This window comes from Silurus meridionalis, chromosome 1, assembly GCF_014805685.1.
Source record: "Silurus meridionalis isolate SWU-2019-XX chromosome 1, ASM1480568v1, whole genome shotgun sequence".
NCBI lineage: Eukaryota > Metazoa > Chordata > Actinopteri > Siluriformes > Siluridae > Silurus > Silurus meridionalis.
In genome coordinates, this window is record NC_060884.1 from 18,465,353 (window position 1) to 18,479,942 (window position 14,590).

The following is a 14,590-nucleotide window of genomic DNA, read 5'->3' on the forward strand; positions in this document are numbered from 1 at the left end:
TCATCTTTGGAAATTAATTAATCCACCTAGTGGAAAAATATATTTGACTGAAGGCCAGACTGTGCCTTAGCTTTGATTCGGACACCATCAGATTTAAACAAGCATTCTTAATAAAAACTTGAATAAAACAAATTAATAAAAATATATATACAAACATGAAATCTGTCTTGGACTACTGTGTTCACATCTGTACAAGATGCATAAGGGATGTGCAGCTCCATTACTGATGCTGATGCTATTTGCATCACTAAGCATAGGCAACGATACGATACATTAAAGATATGATCCGATTTCTATTTTATTCAACACAATGCCATTCAATGCAATGGCAAAAATATAATGGTAGGCTATTCAACATGGTACATATAGATCAGTTTTATTTCTCTGGTTCAGACAGACAGCAAATCATAAATTTACTTAAGTGCCCCCAGACTTCTAACGCATGGCCCTTTTACAAACAGGCCTTCGTAGCGCAACGAAAAAGAAAAAAGACTCAATAAAACCAGAAGTTCTTTTCCTGTTCTGTCTCCAGGAAGATGCAGCTCTACCTCTGCCATGTTAATCTGTATTCTATTCTATGTGACTCTCAGGACACGCCTCGATCTCCGTAGTGTTAAGATACGTCATAATCACGTAGCAGCAGTGGTGCTGAGAGAACGCGCTTGAGAAACACTTTAGCGAAGAGAAATCAATCTACATTTACAATATTGATCACAAATTATTATTTCATTTTACTATAGCACATCGACAAATAATTATGTACAAATTAGGAGTGTCGAAATTAAGGCATTAATAACGAGTTAATGCAAATTAATTTTAACGCCACTCATTTTATTAACGCGTGATTAAGGCAGCGTGCATTTCTGTTTGACCATTTTTATTAAAAATATAAATAAATATAAAAGTGGCAAAATTTAAACCTTCGGAGCAACACACATTTATTTACGATGTCCTTTCTTTACTCGGATGTAATCACACTAAACATTTGTTTTAAGGAGTTGACAAGTCTCAAATCGAGCACCAAAATCCGCCATGATGCACAAATCCAGCAATTAAAACTGTCCGTGTGGAAACATAGCAAAAGCTCCGTTTGGTGTTCTGATGATTTACGTAATTTATAACACCATCATTACTTGAAAATATTTACAAGAATATTTTGTCTTCATGCTCTATGTTGAGTCTGGTTTCATTGATAATAAAAATATTTGCACAAAACATCCATAGTTGTCCGTGGCCCTATTGAATAGAGAATTAAAAACATAATGTATTAATTTAAGGTACATTTAGAACAGATAATGTGCGATTAATCAAGTGTTAACTCATTATATAGTAAATATTTTAATTAACTGCCCTATTTAAATTTTGTTACCGATGCAAATGCCAACTTGTATCCGGTGCACACTTTTTTAAATTGATGCATCACATCGTTAATTTTAATGCCGATGCACTGATACAAATCGGTGAATCTTACCATCCCTAGGGTGTACACATCATAAAACACAGCTTTAACAATCATGCATGTACAGAAAACTTTTCAGACGATGATGTTTGAAATTTCCCGCCATCCTTATTTTCATAAGCAAGCTCATCATTCATTGTTTAAACATTCAGATTGGAGCCATATGTCAGGAAAGACGTGCGCGCTTAAACAAGAGAGCAATGAAAATAAAGCGAGGGGAAAAAAGGGCAGCTGATGTCATTGCAGCTTTTTTCAGTGATGTCACTACAGCTCTTCTGCTAAAGGTCGGCCTTTCTGCATGTGTGGATGTGCAAGAACCGGGTTATAACGAGTGGGTGGGTAAGCTTCCATAATGTGCTCAACACGGCGTGTGTATGTGTCAGTCAGTAAACAAGTACTTTCTAAGAATGCTAATAAAGCAAGGAAGGAGCTGGAAACTTGGCTAATCTCCCAACAAAATGAAAAAAAGTCCTGCTGTAATGCATTGCAGCTCCCATACAACACATAAAACACAGTCACACACACACACAATGTACACCCGTCTAGCTAATTCGCTCTCGTAAAGCAGTGGTATGAAAGAGCAACAGTTTCCCCTCCAACTATTAAACATCTGAATGTTTGTTGATTGGCTTACTGTCATCTGCGTGTTTGCTCATTGGCTTAGCCAGTCATCTGTGTGTTTGCTGATTGGCTTACGCAGCTTACGCTGTGTGTAATGGCAGACAGGGGATTATACAGAGCAAATAGAGAAAATTAAAACGAGTGTAATGGTCTGAACCACTGCCTGCTCTAATTTGCAATGAACAACTCGAGAGCAAAAGAAAGTAGGACCTTTTCATTCATCGCTTCTTAGAAACGCAGCACTGCATTATTCTCAGCTTTCTGCCCTTTGCATGTAATGTGTGGGAATTTATGCAAAAATTCTACTATAAACACACTTGTAAAGTCTGATCAGTGCATAAACAGGGCCACGGTTCTATTTCAGCGGACTGCACGGTTTTGAGGAATGAGGGAATAAGAGAAAGATCAAGAGGATGTGGATAGAGGAGGGATGGCAGGACTGAGAAAAGAAGACATGCTTGGTGAAATCTGACAGGTGTCTAAACAGGGCACGGCTCCCATTAAAGGAACGCTCTAAAGACTGGCCTGCAACCAAACCTCAAACTAGAAGCATGCCTTTAATCTCACACAAGGTCTTCTTTTCTCCTTCTTCTTTCCCTCTCTCTGAGCTGTTCATCCAGCACCACATTTCATGTTCAAAACCGAGGTTGTTTTGGGGTCAAACCAACTGATTCCACAAGTGTAGAAACAGGAAGCATTTGCCACACACAGTGTCCAAGGTTAACCACATTACTGGGTGGTCAGCACTTGTGTCCATGCTGACTTGTTATAAAAGGTTTGCATGTGAAAAGGGGGAGGGCAAGCAAACATTTTAGCTCTCGACGTTATACGAGTTTAATAAGAGTGTCAAAAAGTCATGGAGGGAAAAAAATAAATAAATAAGCTGGAGGCGTTTGTGGCTCTCTAGCCTGCCTATCCTTCAATCAGCCCTTTCACAGACTGCACAATAGTTCCTGCCAAAATCAGGCAATTACAACAACAATCGAGTGGGCAAAAAAAAAAAAGAAAAAGCAGGGACACCAAAAATACCCTGAGCTTGTGACTGAATGCTGGCAGACAGCAGACAAGTAAACAAATCAATAAAAGTGAATTCACAAATAAAAAAAGCAAATATAGAGAAATGATGGTTTTCAAAGCCTGGTTTTTTTTTTTGTTTTTTTCCTCAGGAAAAAAAAAAGACCCACTACGCATTTATAATGAGTCGGTTGGCCAGCGTGGGCGCAAAAAAAGAGCAGATTAATCTATAATTAACGTCAGCGTCGACGTGTGGTGCACCGATAAGGCCAAGGGCGAGTGGGCAAGGGAGGAGAGGGGAAAAAAAAGAAACAGCAAAACACAAATCAAAGTCTGCCAGCTATCAAAGAGGCACGTGGGTCAGCAAACGACCACTGTGAGCAGCCAACACAAACGCTAGTGAGGAACCGGGGAGGAGATAAAGCTAGAAGGCTTTAGTGCAATTTGGACTAGGCCCTGGTTAAGCCTGTGCTGAGGAAATCAATCTGTTTATTCTGGCTAATCAACCCGGCAAAGTGCAGGATGGAATATTTAGAAACTAAGAGTATGCAGGTGTGGGTGTGCCATCGAGGCCCAAATCTCGATGGGATGTTTGACCCAAAGCTTGATGGGTGTCTTTATACCCTCGCAGACACACTGACTCAGATACGCATCAAACTGAAAGGGAAGAAAGAGAAAAGGTGTGGATTTGAGGTGGAAATAAAGAAATAAAAGACAGAAATCCGCCTTCCCTTTCCTCTTTCCTCTCTCCACTCTCTTTCATGTTGCCTTTTCATGTTATTTCTGGCATATTCTATTTGGTGGAATGGCTTAGGCAAGCTCATTAGGCAACAAGGTGCTCTGAGCGTGTGTGAAAGAGAAAGAAATAGAAAACAAGAGCGAGAGTTACTTTGATGGATGGAAAAAAATTGAGGAAACGAATAAGTGTAAGAAGAGCATCTGTAAGATGGAAATAAACTGACAGGCAACTGAATTAAGGTACTGCGTAAAAAGAACACATCCGCAGACGCGGGCCGCGTATCTGTAGCAGTCGGCCCACCGCCAATTCACAATGCATTCTGCGTTTAAATGAAATTTTGTTTATTTCATTTGGTAATCGGTGTATATTGAATTGTTGGCCTCACTGCTGTCTGACAGCACTCATTCATAAATTCTGACAGATTGTTTTTTTTTTTTTCTTTAAAAGGTGCCACTTTTATTGAATGGTGCAGTGATTGTCTGACATTAGCAGGAGCTGCCAGATTGTAACCAAATGTCTGACTGCAAAACAAGCAAACTAGTGAGAAAAGATCTGTACACAAAGCAAGGACTTTTTTTCTTTCACTCATAAATGGCATTTCTCGCTATACTGGACGTTCTAGTCAATAACTTTTAACATTGCTGACTTGTGCGCACGTGTGCATTCTGACCACGGTTTTTGTAACCTTTCAAAATTGTCTATCCTTGTAAGGACATTTTGGTCGGCGCCAAGAATTAATACTAAAAAAATAAAAAATAAAAAACAGCCCCGACACACACACGACATTGATCAATCATTACTGACATTTCAGCCATGTCGAATCATCTGCAACAATTGATCTCCTATTGCCCCTTGTTGTGTGCTCGCTAAGGATGGACGAGCAGGCCAAATTTCACACGTGCGACATGGAAATGTCAGCTCAACACTTAACCGGGCCATTCGCCCCTGTATTAAAACATTCGAAGGGAACGGCTGTAAAATATCTCGAGATTCAGCAGAAATGCCTCCCCAGGTAGCCGTAATGACTGCGACGGATTCCTGTTTTGCAAGCTGTTACTCTGGTCTAAACGTCTCGCTGTCATCAAGGGAAAACTTTCCTGAATGAAACAACTTCGACTAAAGTCAGCACTTCCACAATATATGCAAAGCGGCTTGTGTTGATGTGCAGTACTGCCTGTCGCCGCCGCTCCTTAATTTAATAGATGTTTCGCATTACACAGAAACCATTTGAGTGCTCAAACAGTAAACTGGAGTATTTGGGCCTGTGAGTAATGCATGACAAATTCAAGTTTTTCTCCTCTCCCAACAATACGGCCTGTTTTCCTATTACAACAAGCACAGCCAAAGGTCTCATGTGATTAAGCAAAGATTGAAACGGATACGTCTGAATTAGCCTAATGATGCAAATCAGACATTTTTTACTCCCTGATCCGACTTGAGTCATTATGATGACTCGGCTAATCTAATAACATCATTTAAATGTTAAAGCCTCATTATGCAGTCAGCAAATTAATAATTTAAAGTGAAACATGCTCTGGTCAAGCCGGAGGAGAGATGACCCGACTCTGCTCGCTTTAAGAGAACCTTACAACCACGAGACAACAGATCCAGTGCAGGGACGCAAACGAGAGATAGCATGACTAATAATAGTGCAGGATAGACACGGGTGGAGAGAGAGGGACCGAGGGAACGAAAGAAAGGGCCAAAGAGACGCAAGGCAATTACACTGACAAAGTCCTTCAGTAACCGCAGCATCACATCTCCTTTCTCTCTCTCTCTACGTTGACAGGAAGTGCGACAGGCTCCCATACTCTGGTTTAATTATTCAAAGTGGATTAGACCTTCACTTCCAGCTGCCTAATGCATCCTAGCAATGAATACTGCATCCGAGAGAGAGAGAGAGAGAGAGAGAGAGAGAGAATGGATGAAAAGAGGAAGTGGAGAGAAAAGGGAAAACGTAGAAGGAACATGAAAGACAAGCAACCACATGGTTACTGGATGCAGAGTAAAAAAAAAAAAAAAAAAAAAAAAAAAAAAGCAAGAAAGCTGAGAAAAGAGAAGAGAATACAAGACATTATTGTGTAAAGTCTTGATTTAAAAAAAAAAAAAAAGAAAAAAAAAAGAAAAGAAAATAAAGAGAAATGCAGAGACAGTGGACCCTTTTCCCAAGGAGATGTAACCAGTTATTCAGATGATACATGCTCCCTCCAGAACATAAATAAATAGGTCAAGAGAACACCTTTCCTCTGTGTTGTTACCTGTATGCTGAGCTACACACTTTGTCTACATCTCATCCTTTTCGTCCTCCATCTTGCCTCGCTGTGATCCAGCACATTCACCCACTTTATCATGACTTTCTCCTTCCTCCACAGCTCTTTACTCCACTGTTTGGCAGTCGCTCTTCTAAGCTCTCTCTCTCTCTCTCTCTCTCTCTCTCTGGCTATTTTCAGGGAAGAGGTAGGCAGATGAGAGCGTCTCTCATCAGAGTGTGGTGGTGCAAGATGAGGAAAGACGCACGCGATAGAATATGAAGGAGATCAAAATGAGTGGCATGCCTAAAAATACAGATATAAAACAGATGCTTCCACGATGCTGGTCCTGAATACAGCTCTGGCTGAAATCGCCCACGCCAGCACAGGGTACGACAGAGCTTTCCAGACTGGCGCAAAAAACAATGCATTATAACACACACACACACACACACACACACACACACACACACACACACACACACACACACACACACACAATCCTGCAAAGACACGTTGGTGCAGAGGACATCAACTGGACAACTAAGTTACCGATGGAGACCAAAAGTAGATCAAACTGAGTGCTTAATGGAATACGTTACCACAAATGTGAAGGCATACAACTGTAAAGGATTTCCCTCACTTCAACTAGGAGACCCTAGTTCTGTTCTGAAACCTGTTCCGGCAATTTCCACCCCTGTGCATGAAGCCAACTCTTTGAATATATGATTTACATGGGTTAGGGTGGAAGATCTTAAATGGCCTGCAATGAAGCTTCAATCTCACCCCTACTGAACACCATTAGGATGAATTAGACTTCTGACTGCATGATTACATATACAGATCTATCTATATTTCTTAATAATTGAACACAACTGAAAATAATTTAGCAAAACAGAGCAATTTACACAATTATACTGTACAAACTAGTATATATGTAGTATGTATGTATGTGACCGTGTGCACATGAACGAGCGCCAGTTCGCGAGGTTGGAGTCGGTTTCAGTGTTCGTCTCCACAAATAAAAAGAAGTGAGACAACAACTAAAGGTGCGTCTCTGTCGAACCGCTAGCAAAAATAAGGCATCTCACAAGGCGTGAATCCTGGCCGCATCCCAAAGTATCGTACCACATATACGCTGCTACATTTGCCTGCCTCGCAAAACTTAAAATTATTTTAAAACTTAGTCGCATCTCTGTCTTTACTGTAAGATAAAAATAAAAAAAATCTCACTTTAAACTTTTGTAGTGTATATATAAATATACAAACATGACTTAAATGCCAGACTTTTTACATATTTAATGTGATCTTCCATCAAACAATAATTATTTAATAATTGGGAAAATTTTCCCTCTTACAACAAATACATGGTGAAAGCAACTTTGGCCTTTATTAAAGCTTATAAGTCTATTAACTTCACATATGTAAACTTTGGAATTTTATCCAAAACAGATCAAGTTCCTTGAAATTGCGAAGAGATCTCCCATGTATGTCTCCTTTTAGGTCAATCCATAGGTTTCGATCGGATTGAGGCATTGTCAATAAAAGATGAGAGCTAAATACAACCGCTTAAAAGGTTCAAAAAAACAACACAAATCACACACTTTCACATTCTTCACAAGCTTCTTTAGGTTTTTAATTTTTTTAAGGACTTAACTGAGACTTAACTGGAACATCACTGGTAATCACAAAATGAACTCCATCAGAATGCTGCTGTTCAATAATGTATTAAAACTGACTATTGATGAAGTTATGATTAAGTAGTGTACGGACATCATAACATCACTACAAACCTCCGCCAATTTGCGACTACTAAAGATTCCAGCCCTGCTACAAAATTACTGGAGAAATTGTTGTATCTTGTAGTATCATCATTTTAATGGCATAACAATAATACAGATGCATAACAAATTATAGATGTAGAGTATACTTATCCTGTCTAGAATTATGTCTGTGTGTATGCTTATACAACAAGTTAAACCAACCTACTATAATGGTGGATGGCTGTTGGTGCATAAAAAAGATAGCAACCACTCATACAACTGGAGCCCTTGGTAGAGGAGAAAGGATCATGGAAAATTGAAGATTTCCAATGGCCTTGCAGTAAAGATTTTGATATTATGAGCACAAATGCATAATTACTATAACATGTACTGTTGAGGGCGTGGAGATGTCGACAAATCAGGCTAAAACTTTTTCCAAATAGAAAAAAGGCAATTCCTCAGTCAACTGCACAATTTCAGACTAAACTGGGAAACGTGTGTGTGTGTATATGCAGTATATATATTCTTTTGATTTAACTGAATATTATCACTTTCTTATTTTTCTTCATGACATGCAGCGGTGTGAGAAACTGCTTTTTTTAATCCCACTCCTGTCTCAAAGGAATTCCTGCCCGAAGTTTTTTTTTTTCTGGCTTTGAAGTGAAAATTTGTGCTTTCGAAGCTACATGTTGCAAGTCACTACCCAATCCAGCTAGCATTCAATCCTAGACACTACAGCATCCTCAATTCAAGGAAGGTTTCTTGCTGAGGTAAAAGGAGAGCTCTGTAGGTGAAATAAATCCAAAGAACAAAAAACAAAATGAACATGTAATTAAAACTGGCCTTCACGAATTGGGAGGTCCTTAAAAATATACTGATCATCTTCCTTGTCAGCTTTGTTCTGCACAGTCCAATTCCATTCATTTTTCAGTATTATTTGTATAGCGCTTTGAACAATAGACAATGTCACGAAGCAACTTTACAGAGATTAAGCGGCTGTAAAGGAATGTACAGTTGTGTTCAAAATTATTCAACCCCCACTGAAATTGATTGTTTTGGTCGGTTTGACATTGATTATGATCATTCAGTCATCCTGCTTACAATTAAATCAAAGAGGCACGTGTAGGTCAGACAAATATAACATAACATTTATAATGAAATAACCACAAATGTCTTTTCTGAGCTCACATCATTATCAGTTTTATTCAACCCCCAAGTGACATTCAATCTTAGTACTTAGTACAACATCCTTTTACAGTTATAACAGCTTTTAAACGTGAAGCATAGCTTGACACAAGTGTCTTGCAGCGATCTACGGGTATCTTCGCCCATTCATCATGGGCAAAAGCCTCCAGTTCAGTCACATTCTTAGGCTTGCACTGCAACTGCTTTCTTTAAGTCCCACCAGAGGTTCTCAATCGGATTTAAGTCTGGTGACTGCGATGGCCACTTCAAAATGTTCCAGCCTTTAATCTGCAACCATGCTCTAGTGGACTTGGAGGTATGCTTGGGATCATTGTCCTGTTGAAAGGTCCAACGTCTTCCAAGCCTCAGGTTTGTGACGGACTGCATCACATTGTCATCCAATATCTCCTGGTACTGAAGAGAATTCATGGTACCTTGCACACGCTGAAGCTTCCCAGTACCTGCAGAAGCAAAACAGCCCCAAAGCATGATTGACCCCCCGCCATGCTTCACAGTAGGCAAGGTGTTCTTTTCTTCATAGGCCTTGTTCTTCCTCCTCCAAACATAGCGTTGATCCATGGGCCCAAACAGTTCTAATTTTGTTTCATCAGTCCACAGAACACTATCCCAAAACTTCTGTGGTTTGTCCACATGACTTTTGGCATACTGCAGTCGACTCTTCTTATTCTTTGGGGACAGCAAGGGGGTGCGCCTGGGAGTTCTGGCATGGAGGCCTTCATTACGCAGGGTGCGCTGTATTGTCTGAGCAGAAACTTCAGTACCCACATCTGACAAATCTTTTCTCAGTTCCTCAGCAGTGACACGGGGACTTTTCTCCACTCTACGCTTCAGGTAGCGCACAGCAGTCGAAGTCAGCATCTTCTTTCTGCCACGACCAGGTAGCGTTTCAACAGTGCCCTTTGCCTTGAATTTGCGAATGATGCTTCCTATGGTGTCTCTTGGTATGTTTAACATCTTTGCAATCTTCTTATAGCCATTGCCCTTCCTGTGAAGAGTAATCACCTGTTCTCTTGTCTTCCTGGACCATTCTCTTGACCTCACCATGTTTGTAACCACACCAGTAAATGTCTAGAAGGAGCTGAGTATCACAGTCATTTTAAAGCTGCCTAATTGGTGCTTATTAGGCTTTATTGCTGCTCCCTGATATCCACAGGTGTTTTCAATACCTGATTGAAAACACTTCATTGAACCTCTGTTCTTCAGAGTGGTAGTCTTTAAGGGGTTGAATAATTATGTCAATGAAGAATTCACAAAAGAAACATTTACTACTGTATTACAAAACTAATTGATGTCATTTTAGTTGCATATGGTTCTTTAAGAAGTCCTTGTAGGATTTCATTCTGAATACAATTACAAATGTACACTAAATTCCCTAAAACCATTTACAGCATTGGGGGTTGAATAATTTTGAACACAACTGTACAAGTTTGTCCCTAATGAGGAAGCCAGTGGTAACTGTGGCGAGGAAAAACTCGCTGAGATGGCATGAAGAAGAAACCTTGAGAGGAACTAGACTTAAAAAGAGAACCCATCCTCTTCTGTGAGGCCCAAAATGTAGATTCTGTTCCATCATTGTTAAGGTGTGCAGTGATAGACGGTTAAATACAACCTGTGCTCCTGAGCCACTGTAAGAGACTGTTAATATTAATTACAGTCCAAATCATCCTCAAAGTTCTTCAGTTGCTCAGTAATTTCATGGATCTTTAGGGCAATCTTCATGGGCATTTATTTCATGTATTTATTTGTAATATTTACATTATTATGTTGTGTGAAGTGTGTGGATGCATATGCTGCTGTTGTTCATCAGCAATTTACTGCGCTAATAAAACCTCCTAGGAATAGCGAGGTCATCCTTTTTTGCTTTCTGTATTGAAATGGACCGAAGAAGTAATAATGAATAGCTGTGTACTTTCAGGAGAGGAATCATCAAACCGGCAGCAATGACTTTCGGTAAAGTGGCTTTAAAGTTCTCCTCTCATTCCTCCGCTGTCTTTGCAGAGTCTCGTCACAGTCCGTCAGCGCTCCAACTGGCCTGAGAGTGGCGGCTTTCCTCCCTAACGCCTCCCTTTCCCATTCTCTCTTTCCTTCGCTCCTCCGCTGATCTCTCTTGCTTGTTAGAATGGTCGCGCTCCAGCTGGCTTGGGACAGCCGCTTCTCAACCATTGCACTCGTCTGCCTCTCCTCCACTTCCTGCCCTCCCCATGTGCACACAAGGACACACACACACACAACCTTGGTGCGGTCCACCAAGTTTTCCCGAACATTTGGAAAAATAAATGGCGTCACTCCTATAATGTAATCTCCCTCTTGTTATTGCCAAGATGACATTTTGCCTAGTCCCCCGCCTCCTTCTCACACTTGCATTCGCTCTCTTTCTCCTTCTTTTCTTTTTCTCTGCCTCCCCACACATGCACGCACACACACACAAACCACCCCACATCTGGACTCTATTAGAGTAAATGGGGAGACTCGTTTCTCCTTCATATTTCTGGGCGCTCAAAAAAGCCTCTGAATTATGGGAGATTCCCCACGAGACTGCTTGAGACAGGCCGAAGAACGATGTCTCCATGGCGACCAGGCGAATCAGCTCCTTCTCGTTTTTCGCCCCCTTTTTTTCCCTTCTTATCACTGTTCTTTTTCCTTAAGTCCACCCCTCCCCAAATTAAACCAACTAAATTTTCGCCATTAATGACAGAGAGAGAGAGAGAGAGAGAGAGGTCTCACTGAGAGAGAGAGAGAGAAAGAGAGAGAGAGAAAGAGAGCGCAAACATGCAAGAGTGAGAGCAAGAGAAGCAAACAGGAGAAAAAGAAAGTGGGAATGATAGAAGTCGATCTATTGCTTAATTTGCTACAACGAGACGAATCCGAAGGGGAAATCAGTGCATCCTCCATTGTTAAAAGAGGCACAGATATAATGGCACTAAATGAGTGGGGGCCTGAGTGCTAGAAATGACTGCAATTAGTTTCATCTAGCAGCAGGAGCGCAGAGGAGGAGAGTGAAAAGAAGAGGGGAGTTGAGATAAAGAAGGAGGAGAAGCAGAGATACAGGAGGAAGAGTGGAGAGGAGTAAAACTCTTTGAAGATGCACATAGTGTGAGGAGACTGATATATTCCATCCATACCTCTTCTTGCCTGCTCACCCTCTGGCCCCTTCAGTGTACGCTCTGCTTCTCTCAGATAAGACTCTGTCTCTCTCGCTCACGTACACACACACACACACACACACACACACACACACACACACACACACACACAGCACTCATCTCCACAGGGGGCATCCCCCCACTTCCCCCCCAAATACACAGCTGCAGTGTACCTGTAGGGAGTGGTGTGAGCGCCTGGGTTAATGCCAGAGTAAACACACCAGGCTGAGGAGTTCACGGACAGAAGAATTCACACCTCCACACACACAAACACCCACATGCACATGCACACACAAACAATTACATTCAACACGAACCTTTCACTTGGAGGAAGCGAAAGAAAAACGCCCTATTTTTTTGTGCACACCCACGCACACTTTCTTTTCCCATTCCGTCATCTTTCCTTTGCTCGCTCGCCCTAACAGCGCACACCATGTAGAGCTGCTTTATACTTTTCCAAGGTGCAACAATGCATCACTGGTGCGAATGCATACTGCGTTAATGCAATAAAAAAGACAAAAAAGTTCATAGTGAAGCTGGTGCAACAAGAAAAACAGTTCTCACTTCTCGCACCTCGTGTGTTTGCATGGGGTGCATTTCGGTCAGAATTGCTCTCATTGTACTTGCTGTCGATGACTAAATTATTTGTGAACTCTTCTCACTACTGCAATCACATTCACCGTCTGCCTGAGAGTCTACTCAAACGAAATGCAGGAAAAGGTTAAGCTTGATATCAAATTCCGTACCACAATCACTAGTCGAAATGACAAAAACAAGGGTTATTTTTCACGACCGGGATTCAAAAAGACAGAGATGAAGGCGCGCACGATTATTAGAGGATAATAACGCTTTCAGCCACAGACCAATAATAAAAAAAAGAAAAATCCATGATAATACTTAGCTTTTATACTAACACCACATCTTGAAGACACATGTATCTATGTAGACAAAAGTTTTGGGACACCTGACCTTTCCATCCATATGAGGTTCTTTCTCAAACTGTTACCACAAAGTTGGAGGCACAAATTTGTACAGACTGTTTGAATGAGGTACAATTACATTTTTCCTTCACTTCAACTAGGAGACACAAACATATTCCAGCATGACAATACCCCTGTGCTCAAAGCCAACTCCAAGATTGGTTGGAGTGGAAGATCTGCTGCTACAGAGCTCTGACCTCAACCCTATTGAACACCTTTGGGATGAAATGGAAGGCATCCCAGGCCTCCTCGCCCTACATCATTAGCTGATTTCACAAACACCCTTGTGACTCCACAAGTACTCTTCAAAATCTTGTAAAACATCTTCCCAGAAGAATGGTGGTAAACAGTAAATGGGGAAAGAGGTGCTTAAAAAGCACATGCAAATCTTATGGTCTGGTGTCCACAAACTTTTGGCGATGCTACATCCATCCATGCCCAGGAATCTGAGGTGCAGAATTGGCAGTGCTCTATGTGAGGCAGGGATGATGTTATTCTCTGCCCTGTCAGTCAGAGTAGCACTAATCCCTCAGCATCTACAAGCTCATCTATGCAGGAGAGGGCAGGGTTCCACTTCCCACGAGTGTCAAATTTGCAAAGATGCGGTGGTGCTATATTGTCCTGGAGCTGCTGTGTGATAGGGCAGAGCTGGTTATTGAGTAAAAAACAGTAAATGACAAAAATGTACCACTTGTAGTATTATAGATTTCAGTGCCACGACACTTGCCAATTTTTTTGAGCACCAGCGTTAAAGCTGTAATATATAGCCAGCATTTCATATAAGCAAACAAGTGACCAGAATCTTTCTTTAAAAAAAAAACAAAAAAAAACAACAGGGTCCGGTTTCCCTGCTAAGGTCGATATAAGATCTGGATAATCCCTTTAAATAATGGCTATTAGTAATCAGTACATGGTTACTATATATGATATTCGCTGTTTTTTTTTTTTGTTTGTTTTATTTAAAAACCAAATGCACATGCAGTGCTATTGTACATCAAAATCCAAATATATTCTTAAAAGTAATATTAAGAACATTTAGAGTTAACATTAATATCTGTAACAGTGGCAACAGGACCTGTTTTGTCTTTGACTCGTTTTGCAATGTATCGACAACAGCATCGATACAGTTTTTATACATTGAGCTTCTCTCTCTCTCTCCCTCTGTAAATGCTTTCTAATATTACACCTATTCTTAGAAGGCATTTACAGATGGGGAGAGAGAGAGAGAGAGAGAGAGAGAGAGAGAGAGAGAGAGAGAAAGAAGCTGAATGTATAGAATGTATAATCCCAGCCTATTTTCAGAAGGCATTCATTTTCACACTCAGGCTAAAAGAGAATGACTAGAACTCTCCTGGACTGTTCATATTGTTGGGGGAGATGGTGGTGTAGGATCTGCAAATTGCCCAGATAGGATCA

The 14,590-nt window shown here is 40.8% G+C and overlaps 1 protein-coding gene across 2 annotated transcripts in view; it reads right to left on the bottom strand.

Moving 5' to 3' along the window:
* The window catches only part of plxna1b (plexin A1b), a 190,557-nt gene that overhangs the window by 48,640 nt on the left and 127,327 nt on the right, over positions 1 to 14,590 (bottom strand). The gene's annotated exons all lie outside the window — the stretch shown is intronic.